Source organism: Herpailurus yagouaroundi, unplaced genomic scaffold, assembly GCF_014898765.1.
Source record: "Herpailurus yagouaroundi ecotype Mexico unplaced genomic scaffold, PumYag 67641, whole genome shotgun sequence".
NCBI classification, from domain to species: Eukaryota; Metazoa; Chordata; class Mammalia; order Carnivora; family Felidae; genus Herpailurus; species Herpailurus yagouaroundi.
The window spans coordinates 6,170,735-6,186,054 of NW_024420442.1; the positions used below are offsets into that span (position 1 = coordinate 6,170,735).

General features: G+C 44.7%; 1 protein-coding gene and 1 long non-coding RNA gene across 8 annotated transcripts in view; one reads left to right on the plus strand and one right to left on the minus strand.

Moving 5' to 3' along the window:
* Positions 1-15,320, plus strand: part of GRIA3 (glutamate ionotropic receptor AMPA type subunit 3) — a 267,365-nt gene that overhangs the window by 92,074 nt on the left and 159,971 nt on the right. The window lies entirely within an intron of this gene.
* LOC121025420 (uncharacterized) overlaps positions 4,853-15,320 on the minus strand; it is a 72,796-nt gene continuing 62,328 nt past the window's right edge. Inside the window, exon 3 of the long non-coding RNA XR_005788043.1 lies at positions 4,853-6,005. This is a non-coding gene — a long non-coding RNA (uncharacterized LOC121025420). The remainder of the gene's footprint in view (positions 6,006-15,320) is intronic.

Sequence of the window (15,320 nt, forward strand, 5' to 3'; positions counted from 1 at the left end):
AGGGTTTTCTGTGCTCCTCAGAACAATCCTACAAGACTCTCAAGGCAAGAATCCTTAGTTTTAGACATAAGAAATAAGAGAGAGGACATCCTGCTTGCCCAACCTAAGTCCCACAGCCAGTGAGTTGCAGAGTTAGGACTCAAACTCAGGTCTGACTCGTAGCTCCGGGACTTTTTCATTACATACAGCTGCCTCTCATCTAGGAGGCTACTGGAGAGAAAGAAATGGCAACCCAAAGGGAAGGCTAATAATGACCTATCAGGCACGGAGGCTGTAGCGGGGGAAGGATTTGGGGATGCCTGGGACTGTACTCAACACCTCCTCAGTCCTATCGCATTAATGACTTTCTGCGTGAGGTTACCTCTCGGTTCTTCGGCACCATGCTGGCTCTGGTCCCAGCCCCCCATCTTCCTCGCTCCCAAGTTATATTCACCTGTTTTGTGTCTCACTTTATCGAAACTTCGGGAGATGATCAGTGAAGTCAGCTGTAGAACTCATCTGGGCTAGGAAGTAAATACTGGTTAATGGCTTCTGGTTAATGCCAGGAGCTTCTAATGCCTTACGTGAAGGACGCTGTGGATGGCAAAGATTTCAAGCAGTAAGCCGGGCCAGCAAGGGCAATATCCTTGTGCAAATGAACTTCATAGTTCTCTAACTCACACTACTTAAGTGACCTAATTTACGGTTGCCAGATAAAATACAGGATGTCCAAGTAAATTTGATTTTCAGATGAATAACAGTTTTTTTTTTTTAGTATAAGTATGTCCCCAATATTGCATTGGATGTACTTACACCAACAATTTTACATTGTTTCTTCTAAATTCAAATCTCCTGGGCTTTTTTTTTTTTAAGATTTTTCATGCGCTTGTGTGGGGGGAGGGGCAGAGAGAGAGAATCCCAAGCAGGTTGCACACTCAGTGCTGAGCTTCACGAGAGGTTCGATCCCACAACCCTGGGATGACAACCTAAGCCAAAATCAAGAGTGGAACGTTGAACCAACTGAGCCACCCAGGCACCCCTTCCTGGGTTTTTATTTCCTGTATCTGTCAACCCCAGCTTACCTGTAAGACCTGGCCTGCTGAGAATTCCCATCACAACAGTGCAACTGGGCATTTGCTTGCTTGTGACACTTGGCTGTGACTGATTGTATAGCACCTGACACTGTGCCGGAGGGGTGAGAGGTGGTGAGGAAGGAAGAGTGGCTGTGGGAGAAGGACACATGTAGCACCCAGCCCATCATGAGAGTGGTCTTAGTCACGTGTGCATGACCTAAAAGTAATGGCACCTGGCCTTCTTAGAAAATATAGCTAGTGCTATTTGCCTCTAGCCCCCAGCTCCTCCCCTCACAGCCATCTGCTATGCTATTCTCCGTTTTGAAAAAGGAGCCACTCTCGAGGTGCCTGGGTGGCTCTGTCGGTAAAGCGTCGGACTGCGGTTCAGGTCATGATCGCAAGGTCCGTGGGTTCGAGCCTGCATGGGGCTCTACACTGACAGCCTGGAGCCGGCTTCGAATCCTGTGTGTGTGTCTCTGCCCCACCCTGCTCTTGCCCTGACTCTCTCTCAAAAATAAACGTTAGAAAAAAATTTTTTTAAGAAAAAGGAACAAGTTTTCGCACATGCCAAGCCTTGCATTTTCTGAGGGTGATCTGGGCCTCGGCAGGCATGTTGTGAGCAAACAGCAAGGCGGGCTGGAGGGGCGTGGTCAGGCTGTAGCACTGACCGGGCTGCCCAAATGTAATCCAAGGCCAGGCGCAGACCCCAGGGGTACCGGTGGGGAGAGTTCCATGGCCAAAAATATTAGGGTAGTGAAGCGGAGAATGTTTACAAGCCTAATTAGCAATTTGCACAACTGCAGTGTTAAAAATTCTGCTAGTGTCAGGCAGCTTCGTGGACTGACTATGGAAGCCGAGCCGGACCCAAGGTGGGGGTGGGGGGAGAGCTAGTATCTTGCTAGTTGGCCAAGTCCAGTGGCTAAGGCGCCTACTGAGTAGTTCAGCCTGAGAAAGCGACCAAATGAGAGCACGAACGCTGGATGGACTCATTTCCCGGACAACAATAGAAGCTAAGGAATGTACTCTCCGGAAGTTAAGTTTTTGAGCAGTAATAATAATGACGTAACAGTGATGAAAATAATAAAAGCAAACCTTTAAAGCATACATTTCCCCAAACACACACGGAGTGTGTGGAACAAAGAAAGCTAGTCTAAAATCTTTCATTTTAGAGATGAAAAGACAAAGGCCCAGAGAGGGGAAGTGACTTACTTAAGGTCACACAGCAGGTCAGCAGCTGTCTCCTCACACCCAATCCACTGCTGCCTCCGCTATCCAAGGATGCTTTTCTGGAAGATTCTAAACCAGTTCAGTTTTTCTCCTCTACATTCTTTTTTTTTTTTTTTCTCCTGACCCATTTAGTTTAGTTGCACTTTGCTTTTACTGAGGTAAGAACACTTAACACGGGATCTACCCTCTTAAAAATTTTGAAGTGCACAATACAGTATTGTTAACTACAGGCACAGTGTTGGACAGCAGGTCTCTAGAACTTACTCGTATAACTTCATACCTTTGAACAGCAACTTCACGTGTCCCCTTCTCTCCAGCCCCGGCAACCACCCTTCTCTGTTTCTGTGAGTTTGACTCTTTTCATCTCTTATATAAAGTGGGATCACACAGTTTTCGTTCTTCTGAGACTGGCTAATCTCACTTGGTGCAATGTCCTACAGGTTCATCCATGCTGTCACATATGGCAGAATTTCCTTGTTTGTCAAGACTGAATACTATTCCATTTTAAGAACGTAACACATTTTGTTTATCCATTCGTCTGTCAATGGACATTTCGGTTGTTTCCATATCTTGGCTATTGTGAATAATGCTGCAGGAACATGGGCGTGTAGCTCTCTCTTCAAGATCCTGCCTTCAATTTGTCTGGATATATACCCACAAGTGGGATTGCCAAGTCATGTGGTAGTTCCTCTAATTTCCTTTAATTTCTTGAACCTCTGTTCTGTTTTCCATAACATCTGTCTGTACCATTTTGAATTTCTACCAACAGTGTATGAGGGTCCCGATTGCTCCACATCCTCAAGAGCAATTATCTTTTGGGTTTTTCCATTGTTGTTGTGGTTGTTGTTGTTGTTGTTGTTTTTAAATAATAAGCATCCTCAAGCTATGAGCTGATATCTCATTGTGGTGTGGATTTGCATTTTCCTGAGGATTAGTGATAGTGAGCATCTTTTCATCTACCTGTTGGGCATTTGTATATTCTTTGGAGAAATATCTATTCAAGTCCTCTGCCCATTTTTTAATCGGGTTATTTGGTTGCTTAATTATTGAGTTGCAGGAGTTCCTTGTATATGTTGGATATCGGCCTCTTATCGGATATATGGTTTGCAAATATTTTTTCCCCTTCTGTAGATTGTCTTCTCAATCTGTGGATTGTTTCCTTTGCTGTATAGAAGCTTTTGTAGTTGGATGGAGTCCCACTTACCTATTTTTTACTTGTGATTTTGGTGTCATATCCAAGACATCATTGCTTAGGATTTACAGACTCGGTGTAATCCCTATCCATCCCTATTTTTTTCAGAAATAGAAAATACTCCTAAAATTCCTATGGAACTACAAAGGACTCCAGATAGTCAAAGCAATCTTGAGCAAGAAGAACAAAGCTGGAGGCATCACACTTCCTGATTTCAAAACATATTACAAAGCTATAGTCAGTAAAACCAGTATGGTACTGGCATAAAAACAAACATATCAACCAACAGAACAGAATAAAGAGCCCAGAAACGAACTCATGCATATGTAGTCAACTGATCTTTGCCAAGGGTGCCAAGAACACACAATGGGGAGAGGAGAGTTTCTTCAACAAATGATGTTGAGACAACTAGATATCCACGTGCAAAAGTCTGAAATTGGACCCTTATCTTATACCATACATATAAATCAACTCCAAATGGATTAAAGATTTAAACAGAATGGGCGCCTAGGTGGCTCTGTTGGTTAAGTGTCCAATTCTTGATTTTGGCTCAGGTCATGATATCAGGGTTCATGAGATCAAGCCCCACATCGGACTCTGTGCTAACGGTGCAGAGCTCACTTGGGATTCTCTCTCTCCCTCTTTCTCTGCCGCTCCCCAGCTCTCTCTGTCTCTCAAAATAAATAAATAAACATAAGAAAAAGATTTAAACATAAGATCCCAAACTGTGAAACTCCTAGAAGAAAACATAAAGAAAAAGCTTCACGACATTGGTCTAAGCAATGATTTCTCCTCCACATTCTTGCTCTTCTAATGCATTTTTTTTTTACTTCCAGAACCTTCTGGTTCCATGCTTTTGAAGTTCACTTGGAAAACATTCACTCTGTTCCCTTTCCCCACCACCTACTCCTCTACCTTAGGATCACTTTTCTATCCACGCCACAAACTCACATAGCTAGGTGATGATTTTCTGAATGTTACATTCTTTAATTGTCAGAGACACTTCTGGTTAGGTAGGTTAAGTGTCCGACTTTGGCTCAGGTCATGATCTCACGGTTGGTGAGTTTGAGCCCTGCGTTGGGCTCTCTGGTGTCAGTGCAGCGCCCGCTTTAGATCCTCTGTCTCCCTCTCCCTCTGCCTTTCTCTCTCAAAAATAGATAAACATTTTAAAAAGATTTTAAAAAATAAATATAACTTAAAATGAAATGAAATTTAACATGCAGTTCCTCAGCCCCATCAGGCACTTTTCAAGTGCTCAAAAGCCACATGCAGGCAGTGGCTACCATATTGAACAGCACAAGTCAAGAACATGTCCCTCACTGCAGAAAGTTCTGTTGGACAACACTTCTCTAGAGACTAAACTTTGAACTCCTCAGCCCGGAATTTCAAGTGTTCTTCCATCTGGCTCCTACCAACTTTTTAGCACAAAGGCCGAAATTGAGGAGGAAGAAATGAGGCTGGAGAAGGGAGCAGGGGCCTGAGGACGAAGGGCCTGCGGTACCACACTACAGAAGGGAGATCTCGCCCTGTAGAACATGGTGGGTTTCTTCCTGAGAAGGGACAGAGCCAGTGCAGGTTGAGACGTGAATCAAACTCACCTCTCTCAGGAAGTCTGAGTGAACGACCAGAGAGGTCTGAAGATCATGCCCCCCTGATGACTGGCCGCTCCCCTCAGTGACAGCAAGGGTTCCACTGCTTTAAAAACAGAGAAAGTTCTCACATTCAAAATGGAGTGAAGGACCTGTGCTCAAATCACAGCTCCGCTACTTAATTAGCTGTGTCATATTGGGCACTGCCACTTAACATCATCGAGCATCTGTTTGCCTCTCTGTAAACAGAGCCCGTGATACCTACTCTCCAGACACGTGTGACAATCAAGTAAGATAACGAGGACAGTGAGCTGATGGTCTGGAGTAGGACCTGGACTTCAAACTCCCCCCTTGTGTGATTCTAGGGAGTAGCTAGGGTTGAAAATCGTTAAACTACATGCCCTCTGAGGTCCCTTCCAGCTTCGAGGTTCAAGCCCACAGGAAGAAAGATCAGAAGTCAGTTTGGACAAAATACTTACCTGGGTCCCCACAGCAGGCTGCGGGCCTCGCGAGCAGTCAGTGCGGCAGCCATCGCGGACAGCCCGGAGTTGCACATTGAGCAGCCTCCTTGATGAGAGAGCAGGGCCGGTGTTGGCTTCTTGGCAGAGTCCCTCTCCACCAGTGACAGATGCACCCAGACCCTCCAGCCCGGGACTGTAATACCGTGTGTTTTCATTGTCATTATAGAGTCATTAACCGGTCATTCTAGAGTGGCAATGGATTTCGAGTTTGGATGTCGGTTCAAAGGCTTCTCCTATCACATAAAATTGCTTTATTTTAAGGAAATAGAAGTTTCAAAGCAGCGGGCAGGGGAGGTGGGGGGGATGGGTGAAACGCATGAAGGGGATTAAGAGTCCACTCATCCTGACGGGCACTGAATGATGTATGGAATTGTCAGCTCGCCACATTGTACACCCAAAGCGAATATAACGCCGTATGGTAACTCTACGGGAATAAAAAGAAAAACTTCATCAAAAAGGTACTTTTTAGAGCAGAAAAAATATATAACACTGTACATTAACTATACGGAATTCAAATTAAAAAAGGAAACAGCAGGCAGATGGGAGTGCAGAGGGATGCAAGGTGAAGAGGGCTGAGAAGAGCTGGCAGAGGGAGAGGGAGATGGGAGGGAAGATTCTAACTAATGCAGAGAGCATCCTGTTGTGCCCCAGTAGAATAGCAGAGCAAAGGCTCATTTTCCAGCACTTCAATGCTCCAAAGACCTCTCTGTTAGCCAGCCCTTCTGCACATCAACAGAACACATGGAAGCTTGCCGTTTCACCTCGTAGCTCAGGAACCCTTCAAGGCCTTGAAGCACCTCCTTAAATTACCAGAGAAAGATAAAACTGATGCTCAACCTGATGCGATATTATTAATTATATTTTGCTTTATATTCACTCATTGAAAATCAGAAATCCCTAAAGGGTGACGAGGGAAGTACTTTATTAAGCCAGAATATTTGATGAATCGAGGCACCCCATTCCCGATGACATAAAACAAAATGGGCAGGACGGTGGGTGTTTGTAGGTCCTTCCAACCAGAGGAAAAGAATCAAATAGAGATCAGCAGCTCTCACTTCACAAATGAGTGCCGTAGTTCCAAAAAGGGCTTCCGGGGCAAACCAGTCATCAGTATGTCAATTATCAATCACAGCCATACTCCTTAGTCAATCTTGAAAAGACACCCCAAGGTTTGGGACACCAAGCCCAAATACAGATGCTTCTTCTTTCCGTTATATTCTCACCTGATTTCTTGTTCAACTGTTGCCCATAAACAGTACAGAAAACGTTTCATCTTTGTGGTGCTTTAGGGTTGGGCTATCGGACCAGTTCTATGGCAGAAAGCCAAATTAAATAACTCACTTTGTTATTATTACCAATAAGGAAGCTGAGGATTAATCAAAATTCGCAGGGAATGGACTCTTCTAATTAACAGAATCTTCTGATAAATTGTTGAGCTAAAATTAGAAGAATATTGAGATGACCCATTTAGTTTGGTCTATTTTGGGCAAATTTTCTAAAATGTCTGGTTTCGTGTCCCTGCCTTAAAAGTACCATTGAATCTTTGGTGTTTGAGGCTCATGCAGGGCTTTGGGGTTTTCAATCATGCGTTGTTGATGTCCAGGGGGAGAAATGAAGATACATAAAGCAACAACATAGATTGAACTCGGGACACAACTTTGGCATCCCCAGTTTTAGAGGCCTCTGTCTCTTACATCAAAGGCATAGGGAGAGGTCAATGCTGTGACAATACTTTCAACCTGTCCATACATTTTGATGTCTAGATCTTATTTGATCCTTATTGTACTCTTGGGAGGCAGATTCCTCACTTTATAAACTGAGGCCTGCAGATGCTAAGGGCTTGCCCAAGGCTGAGATCACACCAAGCATCTGGAGTCTCAGTCTCGTGTCCTTTCAGGAGAAAGCCCACTGCAATACCCATGGTGATTCTAATTTCCCTATATTTGTGCTCACTTCCTCCCAAGCAGGCCACACGGGCTCAGCTAATCCCACCGCAGTTAGAGAAACATCTGAGTGTGTGCCCAACTTTTGTAGCTCTCAGAATAGCTTAGGTGAAAGTCATGGCTAATGTAATAGCTGCTGCCATGATAATAGTGTCCTTAAACACCCCAGTTGAGAGCTATTTATTTTGCATAATATGATCTTGGCATACTAAATGCTCATTTGCATCCTTGTGTTGAGGACACTTTCCTTGTCTGTGGCATCACTGTCTGGGGGGATGAATTTTTTTCAGAAAGGTTTTGGTGTTTCCAAAGATACACTGCTGGACTTCTGAGTGGCCAGAGAATGCTAATGTTGGAAACAAAGGGAGAATGTGTGATCTGAGATTTCTTGCATGTCTTATAAGTAATAAAAATAAATCATCACCTTTGATCTTTATAGTAATCTTACAAAGTTGGTAGAGCAGGTGTCATGGTCCCATTTTGCAGAAGTGGTCCTGAAGTTCAGCTTGGTTGCTATGGTAACCTAAACCTGGCTACACAAATCTTTCCCCTGTGGTGCTTATCAAAGCTCACTTTTCATCAGAATGCCCCAGAAGTTTGTTACAAATACAGCTTTCCCAGTTCCATCCCAGACTTACTGAATGAGAGTTTCCAGGATATATATTTCCAATATATATATATATCCATATATATATATATATATATATATATATATATATACTGTATGTGTATATTATATATTATTACATATAGTATATAGTATATTACATATATATTATATATTATATATTACTATATGTATATAATATATATTTGCCTGCCCTATCAACCTCATGAGATTATTAAGATCAGCTGATATCATTTTAATTTTGTTACCGAAAATGAAGGGATTAAGATACTACAGAATGGCAGCTGCCTAGAGCAACAATCTCGTGATCACACACTGGTGATCAGCACCATACCCCACTTTAGAGGTGGGGTAGCAGTGGGGACATACAAGATGCAAGAGACTCAGACTCTTGCCTTCAGGAGTTTAGAAGGTAGTTTGTTGCTAAGTCAATGAATTCTTAATTTCTAGCATGCATCAGAATCATCTGAAGGGCTTTTTTAAACACGAATTCCTGGGCCCCAGCCCCAGAGTTTCAGCCTCAATAGGTCGAGAGGCAGAAGCCAAGAATCTGCATTTTTAACTAGCTCCCAGGTGATGTTGATGCTGCTGGTCCCAGGGCCACGCGTTTTAGAACCACTAGCCTAGTCGTCATGTTAAATTTCATGGCAGTCTTAGGGTTTAAAAGAGATATTTCAGGGGTGCCTGGATGGCTCAGTTAAGTGGCCACCTTTGGCTCAAGTCATGATGTCATGGTTCCTGGGTTCGAGTCCCACAGCCAGCTCTGCACTGACGGCACCGGTCCTGCTTTGGATCCTCTGTCTCCCTCCCTGCGCACACGCTCTCTCTCTCTTAAAAATAAATATTGAAAAATAAATAAAAGAGATATTTTGGAATATATGTGTAAAAGAAAATTAAAACAAAAGAAGACAAAATTACCTGTCGTGTTCTATTGCCTTTTCAGTGTCCTCCTCTTTCCCTTTCCCTGACCACACAATGTTTTGCATCCCGGCACCTCAGTCGCAGAAAGAAATCTTTCTGACCTCTGAAAAACAATGCCATTTGCCTACCACAAATGCACTGGCTAACACCATTTCTAATGGAAACATTTGCTTCCTTCATGCCCTGCTTTCTCTAGAAATAGAAGAGCCCCCTAGTTTGGAGTCTAGAAGGAAGCAGCAGAGGGACCGGAAGGTCTCTTCCCCCCTGCATCAGGCAGTGCTTCTCAAAGTCTGACCCCCAGATGAACAGTAGCAGAATCACCTGGGGGTATTTATTAACAATGAAAATGCAGGCCGCCTGGGTGGCTCGGTCAGTTAAGCACCTGACTTCAGCTCAGGTCATGATCTTGTGGTTCCTGAGTTCGAGCCCCACTTCAGGCTCTCTACTGTCAGCACAGAGCCCGCTTCAGATCCTCTGTCCCCTTCTCTTTCCGCCCCTCTCCCGTTTGTGCTCTGTCTCTCTCAAAATAAATGAATAAATTTAAAAAAAGAAAGAAAGAAAATGATGGGACTCACTGTAGACCTAGTGGATCAGAATTTCCAGAAGTGAGACAGAAAAGTGGGTGCATCAGGTACTTACGTGCTTCGGGTTATTGGTGTTTCTGGTACACACTAAAATGGGAGAACTCCTAGAAAAAGGATTTACTGAATGTTAGGTTTAGCCAGGACCCTAAGGAAAGTCTCATTTCTCTTAATGGACCACCACTTCCCCTTTCCTGGACCTACATGTCCCACAGGAAACCTCATGACACTAAGAGAGACACTAGGCTCCTCCCTCCTTCCCCCTTCCACATGACCCGCCCCCACAAACAGTATGAATCCATTTGCCTAGAACATCTCTCAGGTTGCTTAAAGCACACACACCTAAGTCCCTGACAAATTCCACCCAGTGAAAAAAAGACTTGGTTTTTTTAAGATGCTTTTATTTTATTTTATGTTTATACCTTCTCTCTCTTTAAATTTTTATCTCCCCTGCTTCTTTATGACACATTCTGGAGATGTTTCAAAGCTATTTATATTCCATACTGACTTTAGTCTTTTTAATGTTCTGAGAAATGCCATAGCTTATATTGGAATGATGCACTAAGATACAAGAGAGAAGGCGGGTGGGGGGGGGGTGGAACTGGTGAGGAGAATAACTGAGAGCAGCATTGATTAGAAAGATAGTCAGACATAAGGGCAGGAAGTCTCCTTCCACGGCACTGAAATACTGTCAGTTCATTACCTGGCACGCTCCTCTTCCTATCTTTCAAGAGTGAGGAAGACTCTAGAAGTTTGAGGATGAAATGCAATCCTTTCACTGTAAGTCTGCCAGGGTTTTTGCTTTGGGGTTCATTGTTGAGTTAGAACAAGGATATAGTTTATGTCTCCTGGCTAGTCACTGTATAACTTTTGTTTATTTTCATTATGGGCAGTACAATTCCACATGCGGTGGATTAACTAATGAAGGTCAGAAAACACCACGGGGGCGTACGTTGCTAGAACACAGAGACATAGAACCAAATAAGCGAGCCTTCTGGTCTTCTGTGGGGGAGGGGGTGCCCACCACGTGCAATTCATCAATGCTCAGCTTTAATGAGCTTCTAAATTCTGTTTCTCTTGCTCCCTCTCTTCAAGAGTGTGTGTGTGTAAGAGAGGCTATGCCTGAAAACAGCGTGCTTGCAGGGCGCCTGGGTGGCTCAGTCAGTTGGGCATCCGAGTCTTTTTTTTTTATGTTTATTATTTTTGAGAGAGACACAGAGTGTAAGTGGGGGAGGGGCATAGCGAGAAAGGGAGACATAGAATCTGAAGCAGGCTCCAGGCTCTGAGCTGTCAGCACAGAGCCCGATGCGGGGCTCGAACTCGTGAACTGCAAGATCGTGACCTGAACCGAAGTCAGGTGTTTGACTGAGCCACCCAGGCGTCCTGTGGGCATCCGACTCTTGATTTCAGCTCAGGTCATGATCTCGAGGTTTGTGGGATCGAGCCCCACGTCGGGCTCTGCTCGGACTATGCGGAACCTGCCTGGGATTCTCTCTCTCCCTGTGTCTCTGCCCCTACCCCACGCATGCGCATGCACTCTCTCTGTCTCCCTCAAAATAAATAAATAAAAGTTTTAAAAATGTGTTTGCATTAGACATCATAATCATGTTCTCAATTTATACAGCACAGTAACTTTTACAGTTCTGCAGAGGATCATATCCAGTGCTCTTTTTTTGCATTACTTTCCAGAATCATGCAAATGTTACTGACAACTAAATAAAATCTGTGAAAGGAACAAAAAGTCATCCCCACGAAACTTCCAAATAGAGCCAGCCCTTTGGAAGGTGATTGCTTCCAACACGCGGTAGATGGACACCCGGAATCTTTCTTTGGCTACAAATGTGTCCTTTGATGTCCCTGCCACACCTGTCAACCCAGTTGTTGGAATAGAAGGAGCAACCCTTTGAGGCTAACAGATTGGAGAACTCTGTCATGAGTTAAGGCTTTAACATACAGGCATTTCTTCAGTTAGCTATTACGTCACAAGGCCCTGAGGAAGTAGGACACAGGACAGGTTCAGCTTTGGTTTTGTTGTTGTTGGTGGTGGATGGAGGTCAGGAAAGGCCCGAGGCTGGGGAGCTGGGCACGCTGGCGTAGCAGCCTGACTTGGGCGAAGCGCTCTAGTGAGGCGCACTGAATAGCCAGGAGCTCACGTTAAGGTCCCAGGAGCCTGGCGACAGGGAGATCTGTATCTATTAGGATCACATTAGGCTGCAAGTAAGCAAATCCTGACTCTTGGCAGTTTAAACACACAGGGCTTTCCACAATGTGTAACGGAAACCTCCAAGTAGGTAGTTGTAGGCATTGCTTCCGCCGTTCACGAATGCCGTCAGAGACCTAAGTCCTTCCCTTCGGTTTCACCGTCCTTAGCATGCTGCCTTTCACCTTCATGGTTGTTACCTCATGGTCACAAGATGGCTGTGACATCAGTGCTCCCGAGAGGCAGGAAGATGAAGAAAGAGCGGTACAAATCACATCCATCACCTTTTATCAGGAAAACAAAACCTTTGCCAGTTTCCCCAATAGGCTCCCATTTAAGTCTCCTTGGCTGGCACTATCTTACGCGCCCCACCCACTCGACACCAGTTGCAAGGGAGACTAGGAAAGAGAGTATTTAGCTGGGCACGCTGCCACCTTAAACAAAACCAGGATTATGTTAGCAAAGAAGAGGGAAATTGATCTTGGGTAGACAACAAACAGTGCCTGCCAAAGACCAAAGGGGAGCTTTGGCCACTCATTCAGTTCAGCTAATACTCACTGGGCACCTACTGGGTGCCAACCACTGTGCCATGTGCTTTGACATCTGGCTTTTGCCTCAGGCTATCCAGAATTCAAAGAATGAAGCTTCTTCACTGGGGTAAATGACCAAAACTAGCATCTAGCTGTGTGTCAGCTTTTATTTTGTTCCCGACCACCAAGCTGCCCTGAGCTTTGAGAACGTAATTTCATCTAATCTTTCAGATACTTTGGGGGCAGAGATTCAAACATCAGCACACCCGCCCCAGAGATGGACCTTCACAAACAAAGGCCTTTGAATTTTAGCTATCAGGGTCATTTTTTAAAACCGTGCATCAGAGTTATTTTATGCATGCAAATCCCTTTCTGCTTTTTAATTGGATTTGTGCCTGGATGTACTGCAAATTGCTTTTGAGGCCGGGCTGTGGAATAGATTCCAGCTACGGACAGCAGTACAATGGCACGGGCGTCCTAGGTGCCAGCTCGCCTCTCCACCTGTATTCCCAGACAACCTCCAGTCTCATCCTAGGCTGCTGACTGGTCGGTACAGAGGACTTCTTATAACCCGAACATGAGCTTCGAAGACCTCTGCCCCTCAAAAGAGAAAAGGCAAGATGACCAAGAGCCCCAGAGTGGTTTCTACTGAGGGTTTGTTCCTGGGAATTCTCTCTCCAAGGAGAGATGAATGAGTGGCTCTCCGGAAAGGAAGGATCTTCGCTACTTTGATGCGGCTGGGGCCGACCACAGAACCCCTGTAGTTTGAAACCCAAGTTCAGTGACATTTTGTTTTTAGGAAGGGCAGAATGGAAGAGGAAGTCTGGGAGTGGCCAGTAGGGCCACACTGTTGAGACTCTTCAAAGTTAACCTTTCCGCAGGCTGGCAAAACTACCCACGTGATGTGAATGAGAAGAAATTTCTTGCCCGCAGATTTTTTTTTTCCTTGGCCTGTCAGAGTGAAAGTCCCATTGATGTTGTTTCTTGGGGGCCTTCTGATGACCAGTGCATTCCATTCCCAGAGAAGGATAACACGTTCTGTGGTATTGCTTTATCCGGTCGGACCATTGTCACGCAGTTGACATCAGTGCCCTTTAGGTATGGTGCAAAAAATGGGCAGGTTTTTTTGTTTTTGTTTTTGTTTTTGTTTCTGTTTTGGTGGATAGGAAAGGGAAGGTTTGTAGTTTAGGCAGAGGTGTCCCAGGAGGAAGTCCAGAATAGACGAGGAAGAACAGGTGGCCACTGGACTCTGGAGAAAGGAAGTGGAAAGTGGCAGTGTTTTCTAGATACTCAGAGACAGTAGCTGATAAATCTCAATCATCAAAAATTGCATGAAGAAATTTAAGGGGGGGGATAAGGCTGATGGAAGGGCAGAACATCGGTGGATTAAACGCAAGGGTTCCTTCCTACTCCGTGCCATCTGGCACATCCCCGGTACTTGTGCTTACCCGTACCTGATATGAAACGCTGCCCACCACAACATCGTCATAGATCAGAGGCATTGGAACTGGTGGGTGGGAAGGGTGATAATAGCTTGCAGACTAGGGCAAGTCGAATAGGTATGGAAGGGACCTAGGAAGGAGAATAAAAGAAGCACTCAACCGCAGAAGCAGAAGGGAGAAGGGAAAACACAGGAAGAAGAGACGCCGCATATTAAAATAACAGCAACAAGGGCGCCTGGGTGGCTCAATCGGTTAAGCATCCAACTCTTGGTTTCGGCTCAGGTCGCGAGCTCACAGTTTCATGAGTTCAAGCCCTCGTTGGGATCCAAGCTGACAGCGTGGAGCCTGCTTAGGATTCTCTCTCCCTCTCTCTCTCTGCCCCTCCCCCGCTCACGCTCGCTCTTTCTAAGTAAATAAAGGTGACAAGAATAATTATATTAGCTAACACTTGGATACGGTCTACTATGTGCCAAGCTCTGTTGGAAGCACCTCACATGCATGAACTCATTTAATTTTCATAGTAATCCTGTGAAGTAAATGTATTATTAGCCCATTTTACAGACTAAGAAACTGAGGTACAGAGTTTATGTCAAAATTGGATATCTGTAAAGTAGGGACAAGCAATGAAGAACCTGTGTCCTGACATCGTTCGATCTCTAAACTTTTCAGTTACTTAAGCCAATAATGCCTTCTTTAAAGTAGTTTCAGTCAGGTTTCTGCCCCTGGTACCCCAAAGAGACCTTACTAACAATTGAAGAAACAACAACATCTGTTGGCTGCATGTCATGGACAAGGCACTGGGGTTAAGGGCTTCATACACGTTATTTTATTTAATCCCGACCACCCAATGGGTTAATAATACTGTTAATATTACCCCTATTTTGACAATTTCAAAATTGAGCACAGAGACCTTAAATAACTTACCCAGTATTGCGCAGCTAATAGGTAGCAGAGCTGAGAAATAAATCCCTACAGTCTGATTCTAGACTCTGTGCTCATAAGCTCTGGTGGGCAAATACAGAATGTCACCACTCAGCAGTGAACAGCAGAAACCGAAGGCAGCCACATTCCAAGTGTTCCCTTTAATGAGTAACCTGATAAAGTTAGAGCCACCTGCTCATATTTCCAAGAAATCAGCTGTGACACGGGTGAACATCTGTTTGGAGGCTCCTTAATCTTGGGAAACTGTTATTTCTGATGCCTTTCAGCCTTGACTCTCCAGTGAGGAGTAACTTAGCACTAACAGAAGAGAGTTCGGGGATCTCCTGTGCCCAAGCGACTTCCTTCCAAACAGGAAAAGGAAGAGGCTGTGTTGAAGGCATCTTTCTAGGTGGCTATGGCTGGGAATACTTTCTTGAACGGGAGACCAAGTAGCATCAGACCCTGGGAAGCACCAGACTAATAAGATTCGCGAAGCCAGCACCAATTGAGCAAAGCCAAGTTCTGCTCTTACATGCCTGCAGCCTCTCCCTTTGATGGAGCTTGGCATCATCC